At 39.5% G+C, this 9,156-nt stretch overlaps 1 long non-coding RNA gene across 2 annotated transcripts; it reads right to left on the reverse strand.

The window, feature by feature from the left end:
- Positions 1–4,525: 4,525 nt before the first annotated feature.
- On the reverse strand, positions 4,526–6,606 carry LOC112432985 (uncharacterized). Of its 2 annotated transcripts, none has more exons than XR_013101004.1 (3): positions 6,456–6,606; positions 4,893–4,947; positions 4,526–4,636 (listed from the first exon to the last, which is right to left on the reverse strand). It is a non-coding gene; the product is annotated as an uncharacterized LOC112432985 (long non-coding RNA). The 2 variants fall into 2 exon arrangements; XR_003023314.2 differs by lacking the exon at positions 6,456–6,606 and adding an exon at positions 6,106–6,286.
- Between the last annotated feature and the right edge of the window lie 2,550 nt (positions 6,607–9,156).

Here is a 9,156-nt window from a genome sequence, read left to right on the forward strand (position 1 = left end):
AAAAAATACCATTTTTAGCATGGCGAGCCAGACAGCATGGTTTATGGTGGATAAGGCCATCCTATAATTAATGAGATGGCCTATCTGACCTATCAGCACAAATAACAAGTTGCAGATCATGTAAATGTTCATAGTGTGTTTTCCATTTGATGCCATAGACTGCTAAAATATTGCACATTAAATGTATATCTTTAACTACAATTTTGAACATGATAAAATCAGTTTCTTTACAGGTCCTATATAAAAACTGGACATATCCACTGCTGCATTTATGCATGCTAACAAGGTTGGGTAGCATGGTTGGTATCTCACAACAGTCCATATTATTTGTCAGACTCATTAAAAGATAAAAGATAAGATCTCAAAGAAACACAGTCAATGACTTCAGTTCAGTGGACTCCACTTTAGCAGTTTCCGATAGCTCTGTGTGTCATCAGGGAGATGTCAGCACATCTGTCAATTAAAGTGGCCACACATCTCATCCCATTGTTCAAAACGATGGCCAAACTTGAAACCTAGTTCAACTCTGTGTGGAGCCAGCCTCAGCTGATTCCCACATTCTGGGACTTCAGTCATGGCATTAAAAAAAACAATAAATGCTAACGTTTTTATTGGCCAAGTATATGCGCAAACACAGGAACCAGGGCACCCCTAATGAGAAGTGGGCTACTGGAACAAGAAGGCATCGGTGGGCAAGACACGAAAATAGGGCATTGTTGGAATGCTACTACACAAGTAACCCTGGTGGAAGGGGATACATGAATAGGATAACCAGCACCGGTAATCATTAGTTCTGCAGTTTTAATCCATACTTGCATTTTATTTGCCCCAAAAACAGTTATGTACAAAATGAAGGACAACATGGCAGGTCCGTGCAAAGACAGAGCAAAAAAAAGTACGAGGAAAAAATCAAAGGAGTGAAAGGGTATACCCATACAAGCATACAGAGTGGACTGAAGACGTTAGCGTGCTGCCCAACTTGCATTACGCACATATTTATAATTATATGGTTCTAAGTGTGAATGCATACACTCACAAAATGTTTAGTAACTTCAGAGCCATGCAACAGGCCCAGGTCCAGTTTACTTTGGTGATTTGGACTATTCCATTTCACAGCTGTTGTTACATTTTTTTTCTTTATCTCCTGTACAGATCAATACAATCTACACTGTAAAACCTAATAAGTTCACAGAACTCAAAAAATGTTGTGTAACAGATTACACAACAATTTTTTAGTGATGTTTTTAAAAGTTTTAAGTTTAACTACAATAAAAATTATAGTTGCAGTTGCCTTAAATTACCTCAATGTTAACTCATAAATGTTGATATTCCTCAACTTATAATTAGGGAGTAATAAACTCAAAATGTTCAATTTTTTCAACTTAATTAAGGTGGGAAATACACTCAAAATATTTTACATATTGCAACTCATACGATGTGGGAAATAAACTCAAACTTTTTCATATTTTCTAACTTATAATATGGGAAATAACACTTAAAATCTTCAATATTTTTTAAAATACTGTGGGAAATACACTTACAAATAATTCTAAACTGTTTACCCAGTAAATTATAATCAGCTAAAAGTGTTAGAAAACATGAAAGTAACAACACTAACAATTTAACAACTTTTTATTAAACACAATGTGCTTTTAAAAAGGCACAAACAACAGAGCTCACTCATAAAAAAGTGCTTCATAAATAAAACAAGAGAAAAAGACTCCAAGGGTCTCCATCTCAATTCTAAAATTCAATAACATTTTCAGTATTAACAGCAATTGCAGCTATTAGAACATTGATGCATTTAACACTTACTGTACCTTGACAGCTGCAGCTCACTTTCTTTTTTAAAAATACATAAAAAAAAACAGTACTGGTTTCCACTGCTGTACTTATAGGGAACAAACATCAAGGCAGTGCATTTACGTATTAGGCAACAGAACATTAAACATGAATAGTGAACTGAACAGTCATTCATCTTAAATGTGAGGTAGAAGAGGCAAATGATTAGGAAAAAAACAAACAAAAAAGCTTCCTCAATACTCAGCTTAACAAGTAGTCCATTCTGAGTGATTCACTCATTGAACAAATCATTCTTCAGCATCAGTAGACGCCCTTTCAGTGGTTTGTTGTCCTCAAGGCACATCACAACCTTCTGGATAAATGTGAATGTAAGCTCAAGTTTCTTTGGGTATTGTAGGTCTAATGCATAGATGTACCCAAAGAGCAGGAGAAATGACTCAGCCAGATTTGTGGGACCATTCACAAGTATTTCATCCTCAACGACAATGCAGATGCTTTCGGGACTGAAGAGGGCCGAATCAGTAGTGTCATCCGTGACAACTGTCAGCAGAGCCACAGGAGTGTCAGTGAGGTCTGGACCATCTGCTGACTGCAAAACAAAAATAATACAAGAATGAGTTCAGCCCCACAAGGACACAAATCATGCTATTGATTAGAGGTGTGAATCTTCATAAGTCGCACGTTTCTTTTAGGATTATAATGTCAACGATTTAATTTGATATTGCGATACATCATGATGCATTACAATAATCTTAATTTGGGTTTGGTTTCAAAACATATGTGTAAATAAATGTTTTCAATAATAAATATATGCCAAGATATTTGTTTTTGTTATTTACCAAACATTTCTCTGACCACAACATGGCACCTCCAAAAAAATAGAACACTTGAATTTTAAAAAGGGAGATAGTTTTTATCTGCAGATTTTTTTTGTATAATAATCTTTCAACTATTTTCATGTTTTCTGGTTTATGCGTAACAATCTTCTTGCAATCTTATTCAACAATAGTTGATATATGGGAGAAAACAAGTCAGATGAGGACTGTGTTGAACATCCTTCCTGATATACAGTGGGGCAAAAAAGTATTTAGTCAGCCACCGATTGTGCAAGTTCCCCCACCTAAAATGATGACAGAGGTCAGTAATTTGCACCAGAGGAACACTTTAACTGTGAGAGACAGAATGTGAAAAAAAAATCCATGAATCCACATGGTAGGATTTGTAAAGAATTTATTCGTAAATCAGGGTGGAAAATAAGTATTTGGTCAATAACAAAAATACAACTCAATACTTTGTAACATAACCTTTGTTGGCAATAACAGAGGTCAAACGTTTACTATAGGTCTTTACCAGGTTTGCACACACAGTAGCTGGTATTTTGGCCCATTCCTCCATGCAGATCTTCTCGAGAGCAGTGATGTTTTGGGGCTGTCGCCGAGCAACACGGACTTTCAACTCCCGCCACAGATTTTCTATGGGGTTGAGGTCTGGAGACTGGCTAGGCCACTCCAGGACTTTCAAATGCTTCTTACGGAGCCACTCCTTTGTTGCCCGGGCGGTGTGTTTTGGATCATCGTCATGTTGGAAGACCCAGCCTCGTTTCATCTTCAAAGTTCTCACTGATGGAAGGAGGTTTTGGCTCAAAATCTCACGATACATGGCCCCATTCATTCTGTCCTTAACAAGGATCAGTCGTCCTGTCCCCTTGGCAGAAAAACAGCCCCATAACATGATGTTTCCACCCCCATGCTTCACAGTAGGTATGGTGTTCTTGGGATGCAACTCAGTATTCTTCTTCCTCCAAACACGACGAGTTGAGTTTATACCAAAAAGTTCTACTTTGGTTTCATCTGACCACATGACAGTCTCCCAATCCTCTGCTGTATCATCCATGTGCTCTCTGGCAAACTTCAGACGGGCCTGGACATGCACTGGCTTCAGCAGCGGAACACATCTGGCACTGCGGGATTTGATTCCCTGCCGTTGTAGTGTGTTACTGATGGTGACCTTTGTTACTTTGGTCCCAGCTCTCTGCAGGTCATTCACCAGGTCCCCCTGTGTGGTTCTGGGATCTTTGCTCACCGTTCTCATGATCATTTTGATCCCACGGGATGAGATCTTGCGTGGAGCCCCAGATCGAGGGAGATTATCAGTGGTCTTGTATGTCTTCCATTTTCTGATGATTGCTCCCACAGTTGATTTTTGCACACCAAGCTGCTTGCCTATTGTAGATTCACTCTTCCCAGTCTGGTGCAGGTCTACAATACTTTTCCTGGTGTCCTTCGAAAGCTCTTTGGTCTTGGCCATGGCGGAGTTTGGAGTCTGACTGTTTGAGGCTGTGGACAGGTCTCTTTTATACAGATGATGAGTTCAAACAGGTGCCATTCATACAGGTAACGAGTGGGGGACAGAAAAGCTTCTTACAGAAGACGTTACAGGTCTGTGTGAGCCAGAGATTTTCCTTGTTTGAGGTGACCAAATACTTATTTTCCACCCTAATTTACGAATAAATTCTTTACAAATCCTACCATGTGAATTCATGGATTTTTTTTCACATTCTGTCTCTCACAGTTGAAGTGTACCTCTGGTGCAAATTACTGACCTCTGTCATTTTTTTAAGTGGGGGAACTTGCACAATCGGTGGCTGACTAAATACTTTTTTGCCCCACTGTACACCCTGGTTCTCCTTGAGTTCTGAGCGATGTCATATGGTTGATGCTGAGGCCAGTACACTTACATCACAAGTCCTGAATAACGTGGAGGCATCTTCACGCAGGTACACAGGAAGTGCACGAAGGACGAGGGCCCGTCTTGTATTTACATCATGCTGTTCCTAGATGAACACACAATATCTATTAGAATAGTATTTACACAAATGCAGAGTAAAAACAAAGTGTTGGATAGCCATGTTCTGATTGTCATTGTTATAGATCAGGGGTGTCCAAACTTTTTGTGTAACGGGCTAAACCTGTCAATCTAGAAGGGTAACCCAAAAAAAATCTAAAATTTTTGAATAATTCAAGGCAAAATTCTCTAGTTTCTTTGTATTTATTTTTTATTTAAATTGGGACACAAATTATAAAACTCACCCACTGACAACTGGTGAAATGTTGACTCTCTGTAGCGCTCTTTGCAGTCTGATATCTGTAAACAATATGTGCACAAAGACGACTTATTAATGTTCAAAAACATTTTTTGCACAGCACACACACACAAGTAGTCAGCTGATCTCATCTGATGCAGATCTGCTCCTTGATCAAGTGACATTTGTCCGGATTTTTGGCACGAGTGACGTCGAATCAGCACCGCAGCTGGATGGCCCGATTTACATACCCAGCGCAGCTGATACTCACCACAATAATTTACTAAGAATATATGCACTCCTGTTATTAAGTCCAGTTCAGTCTGTTAATGTTAACCGTTTCAAACTAATGTTGATAAGTGTGTTGCTAAGCTTAATAACTTAAATAACAAACTTGAAATTTACCCGTCCTATTTTCCCTTTTATTGTTTTTTCTCTGTGCTGTAAATCTTCTGTCTAAGAAGAAATCTGAGGCTGCTGTTCTGAAAATAAGCTACCAAAGCTTTTTCTGAATGAATCAATAAAGATCCATTTATGGAAAGCTGTGATGAAAGCAGTTTTGTCTTTAATTATATTCAACAATATAACATATTCGACCACTTTTAAGTGATTTTGTGATCTTTAATACACTTTAATACACTAAAGTTAAGGTTATTTACCTAATTTCTAGTAAGTAGCCCTCAGTGAAAAAAGTTTGGACACCCCAGCCTTACAGGTTAGGGAGTATTTGTGATCCGCACAGTCTGCATCAATGATTCTTTCTTAGCCTGGGAGCAGAACGCGGCTCTTTATTTTCATTTCATTTCAATTTATCTAGCAAAGATCGATAGGGTCTGGCTTAAAGGTGTCAAGGAGGCGCCTCAGTCTGGCTGGTTGAGCCTTGTCGAATTAGCGCGAACAATTTAGCTGAACTTCGTTCGTAGCACCGAGTTCGACCAGTGTATAATGTTAGGCTGAATCAGGCGATGCATTTTTCCGCAAGCCTTGACTTGTAGAGCTCGCTTAGTGGAATACCCCTCTAAACTGTTAAAAGGATTTCGAGATTATCTCACAACCACACATTTGAGACTACGAAAAAATACAAACGTGTCTAATTACCATCATGATAACACACTCATGTTGTTTATTATTGTTCGCTTCATGCTAGCACACACACACAGCTCAACAGCGTAAACTACTGACTGTGTAACACGGACACTTATTGAAATAAGTATACTCACAATACGCACGTACATTACCGGCGAATACGACAACCAGTGGAAAGTTTTAGTAGAAAGTTCAAATGCATGGAGCTAGAACTGCCACCGTCAACTTCCCGGGCAAGAATACAATGCATTATGGGAAATGTTGTCCCCCACGGAAAACCGCCAAAACGTTACATCATTCTAATTTGAAATAACATTACGTATTTGTCACATTAGAAAACTTCTAAAATTACAATTACTTGGATTCGAATTCATTTATAACAAACATTCACTGTGCACAAAGTACGAATATATTTCCAGTAAAAAATAAAAAAGAATGTTTATCGAAATTAAATTTAAACAAAACAAAAACACGTTAGACTTACCAAATTTAGGGCAGTTGATGAAAAAAAATAAGGTGGTGGTCGTGGTGGGTTGAAGTTGGGGACTCTTAATCCACACGGGCTGGCCAAAACTTCCCCGTATCAAGGTAAATTCAAGATGGCTGACTAAGCTTTCCTGAGGGAGCGACAAGACTCCACCCACCAGAACGTCACTAATATATGCTTCTTAAACTTTTTGAGCGTTCCAAAAAATTTAGCTAAAAAATATTGAGCCCTATTCAATTAAAGCTGCATAAAAGCCAACAGAGCTCAATACTTTATAGTTTGCTCAACTACAAAACGACATTTGAGTGTTATGAGCTTATTAGTTATGAGCTAGAACAACTGTTAGGGATTACAGTGTATTTGTCTTTTCAGGTTGTAGTATTACACAACATTTTCAGATCCAATAGAAATAAAATGTGTTTCGTAATTCATTCAATTTATTGTCTTCATTTATAACTGGCATTACTGTTTCATTCTATTATAGAATCTTACAAGAAAGAGGCAAAATTGCATTCTATTATGCTTTATTAGCTGCTTCGGTGAAAAACAAATCAACAATGCAAAAAACCCAAAAATCATTTTCAAAACAACATACTGGGAAACAGTTATTCATCACTTGACTGCCGCAAAGCCACAGTAAACAAAGCAGCATAGCGCAACAAATTCAATTCAAATCAATATAAGACTTATTTGTAACCTACATCAACAATTATGTTATGATAAATTACGTAATAACTACAACAGAAGACTTGGAGCAGACTAACATGTGAGCTGGAGTGATCTGGAACGTTGTATTTGGTCTTTGAATGGTTGCAATCCAGGCCATCTGTCGGCTCTTTGTTACTTCGGAAACATGGCTTGAACAATTTCTCTTCCACGACGGAATCCGATTAAAACCGATCTCTTTACCCGTCGGTTTCCCATGGCTGTCATGCGACCGGCTATTGCGGTTAATAATACAACAGCTTCTTGCCATTCTTTGTGTTTCTTTTTATCGCTGTGTGACTGTTTTCTTGTGAAAGCCTGCGTGGCATAGTACCACTTGCCACTCTTACCTACAATCCTTTGTGGTTTTACCCCAGAAATGACGTCACATTTTCAATCTGTATTCTGAGTTCCCGGGGGAAGAATAAGGGGATGAGAGGTGTGATGGACGTCATTGAGTCTGGACTGGGGGGGTTAGGGGAGAGGGTGGAGGGTCAGAAGCCATCTATGTCCACTGTGAACGACCCTCAGTTGGTGTCATAGGCCACCAACTGTCTGTCATCCATTATCTAGTTCTGAGATCCATTCCCAGACGCCTTGAGAGTCTGTCCATCTCAAAGCTACAGTAGAATGTATTCAACTCGTCTGCCAGGACCAAGTGTGTTCAACAGGGGGTGGGGGGCATCTGTAGCTGGTGATGTCCTGCAGACCCTTCCAGACTGATGCAGGGTTGTTGGCTGAGAGCCGTTCTTTCACCTTCTGAGAGTAGATCCTTTTACATATTTACACTATGCCCAGCTGGCTGTGCATTGTGCTTCCGGCACGCCAGAGTGTCCCTTATTTGATAGTTTAAAAGTTGGCAACTCTACATACAAGGCATGCAGGTTTCCAAAGAAGTTCTGAAGTTTTTCAGTTTTGACTTCAGTATTATCATGTGTCACAACGTGGCGAGTTACACACAGTAGGTCGGTGTGCCCGTGTGGCGTGCTGGCTAGACCCAAACGCGGCTAGGCTAGCGGTGGGTTGGAACAGACACGCAGTTATTCTAGTAACGATCAGTGCACGAAGCGTGGCTTCGGAACTGTCGTTACAGACAGACAGCGAGCGGAGCCGGGATGAAAAAGAGGATCGAAGGGAAAAATACTCACTGTTGCTGAATCAGGCGGAGACTGACGTCGGCAGAGTTTCGGAGCTCCTGACATGAAGAGAATGATGTCTGAGCGGCGAACAGGTGGGTGGTGTCTCTCTTTTAAACCCGACCCCGTGATCAGCTGATCACCGGCTGACATCATGCACAGGATATCAGTTATGAGGTTAAACTATTAAATAGGAAGTCTGAAAGTTATAAACAGGAAAAACTTGGACTTGATGTTTGAAAGTGAAACAGCATGTTTGAGCTACGTGGAACCAGCCACAGATTAGAGTGAAAAAGAGCGCTGTTTACAGAAGAGAATGTGGCAAACAGAGGGGAAGACACACAGAGCTAATGTGAATGTCTTGTTGTGACTAGCAGCTATTTCTTTGTCTAGTTATCAGGTAGTAATTAGTGAGCAGTGTTGGGTAATTATTAGGGCCTCTGGCTGACAAATGAAGCACGGCTGTCACCTGGATGAGATTTATACTGACAACCAGAGCCCATGTGGGTGTGTGTACTTCAGTGAGGTTGTATTTAAAACCTTCTATGTGACAAGATTTTATAAAATAACAGCATTTATACACAGTCAGGACCTTTCTGCTTGGTCCCAATCTTTCAAATAAGAAAAAGAGAGAACATAACTGCAGCCATTTGTGATCATTTGAGTGAGAGCATTTTGGAAGTAAAAGGACATTTTTTGTGAAGGGAATAGAAGTTGTTATGAGGCCAATGTGTCTGTTAAAAAGTAAGAAACAAGTTCTAAACAAGCATTGAACAAGCTTTTATTGAGTGAAGAAGCAGTTGTTAAGTGAGAACACTTTCTTCATTTATCTTGTTTACTGTTTCAGTTTTTTCACA

Source organism: Maylandia zebra, linkage group LG2 (assembly GCF_041146795.1).
Source record: "Maylandia zebra isolate NMK-2024a linkage group LG2, Mzebra_GT3a, whole genome shotgun sequence".
NCBI lineage: Eukaryota > Metazoa > Chordata > Actinopteri > Cichliformes > Cichlidae > Maylandia > Maylandia zebra.